Source organism: Terrapene carolina, unplaced genomic scaffold, assembly GCF_002925995.2.
Source record: "Terrapene carolina triunguis isolate 2854851 unplaced genomic scaffold, T_m_triunguis-2.0 Scaffold58, whole genome shotgun sequence".
Taxonomy (NCBI): domain Eukaryota; kingdom Metazoa; phylum Chordata; order Testudines; family Emydidae; genus Terrapene; species Terrapene triunguis.
The window spans coordinates 49,323,407-49,325,416 of NW_020664409.1; positions in this window are offsets into that span (position 1 = coordinate 49,323,407).

The window sequence follows — 2,010 nt, forward strand, 5'->3', positions numbered from 1 at the left end:
CAAACTCCCTCCCAGAGCCCATCCCCTGCACCCTCTCCTGCACCCCAGCTGTCTGCCCCAGCCCAGAGCCTGTACCCAAACTCCCTCCCAGAGCCTGACCCTTCCCCCCTCCCGCACCCAAACTCCCTCCCAGAGCCTTAGGCAGTGCGGGGAGGGAGACTTGGACCCGTTCTGGCCACCACCAAAAATTATGCAAACCTGCCACCCCTGTCCAGCCCTGCAGGGTTCTGGGACCTTGGGTCTGAGTTCTGGGTTAGCGTAATTGCAGTGTAGACACAAGGGGGGTTAGGCTTGAGCCTGGACTCAAGCATGGGCTTATGTTGCAGTGTAGACATACCCTGAGGAGGCAGCTGTGTGCCTAGCAATTGTCCCAGGTGGCTGCATAGTGCCTGAAAAGAGTAGTAACGAGAGGGTTCCTCAGCAAGGGGCCTTAGGGTCATCAGGGTCTTGCTACCATTAGAAAGTTACAGCAGGCTGGACGGTGAGTCTGAGGAGTTGTATTAGCCAACACTGTGCTAGCCCCAGCTTTGGACTTAAGGCAGACAGGGCCAAGACATTGCCCCTGCCCTCATCCCACCCTCCACACTGCTCTGCAAAGAGGTACCCCTGAGCAGAGGTGCAGAGTCCTCCGATGCTATCTTGCTGCATCAGGGCTCCCATGGGGGTGGTATGGTGCACAGACATCTCACTGGGGTAGACAAAGTCTCCTGAGTCAATGGGTGCACTCTACAAAACTGCTGAGGGGGTTCTGACCACCTGCCCTTAATCCCTGGTTGGAGGGGAGGCCTTGGGGTGGGTGGAGTAGGGCTGGAGAACAAGTATGCCTCACACTCACTGTACAGTAAGAGCTCCTGTTCTGTGGGTCTGGGCCAGGCTGTCCTCTCGAGGTGCTGCGAGCTGGTGCATGGGGTTGCAGTGCCACTCACATGGGCTCAGTGATGCTGGAGGGCCTTCTTGGCCAAACCTGAGTGGTGCTGTGACCCTGTGTGCCCGGTCCCAATGCTCAGAGAGGGGAACCACATCCAGCCCCGCAAGACAGGAGTCACTGCTGCAGGGTGAGTGTGTCACAGGCTTGCGCTCCTGACCATGTTATTGGCAGAGTATAGTTTTGTGGTGGGGCAGTGAGCAAACCTGGCATCCTTTGCCAGTTCACCCAGTTATTTCCACATGAATCTGCCGACATGGTTGTTCTGCTTAATCCGATGACAAGGATGCCGTTCATTACATGGAGTGGCTGCCTGCAATAGGTTGTGAACCCTGAGTTTGCTTAATTTCCTCAGCATTTGTGATGACCTGTGTCTTGCAGTTGCATTATATAATATTGTCTGGAGACCTCCTGTGTCCTTTCAGACTGCGTCTGGCTGCTGGAGCTACGAGTGAGCACTTTGGAGCCCTCTCTAATGCAGTGTGAGCTCTGGTGTACTGGTTACTGGCCTGTCCATCTTCTTGGTATATGATAGGAGGCCCGCCTTTCTGTAACAAGGCTGCCTACTGCCACAGTGAGTGAGTACAGTGCACCTGCACATCACCCCAGCTCTGAGATCAAGTTGGAATAGAGAGGAGCCACTTGCAAATTTATTTATTGGTTGATTTGTATTACCACAGCACCTAGGTGCCCTAACCGTGGATCAGGGCGCCACCGCATTAGGCCCTGTACAAACAGAATGAAAACATGGTTCCTGTTCCTAGGACCCTACAATTTAAATATAAAACAAGAGACATAGATACAGACAGACTGGGGAGAACACGGAAACAATGAGGTCAGCATGATATTGGTCAGCATGACAGGCAGTGGTATCAGCACACCCACAGCTTAACCAATGCCAATTTTTTTTAGGCATCACAGCAAAGGAGAGTTTTCTGGAGGGTTTTGAAGGAGTGTAATGAGTTAGTTTTGTGGATGTTTATGGGGAGCACTTCCCAAGCACATGGGGCAGCATGGGAGAAAGCATGAAGATGTTGATTTGAAAATTTAACAAGCTGGCAGTGGAAGCTGGCATCATGTGGTGA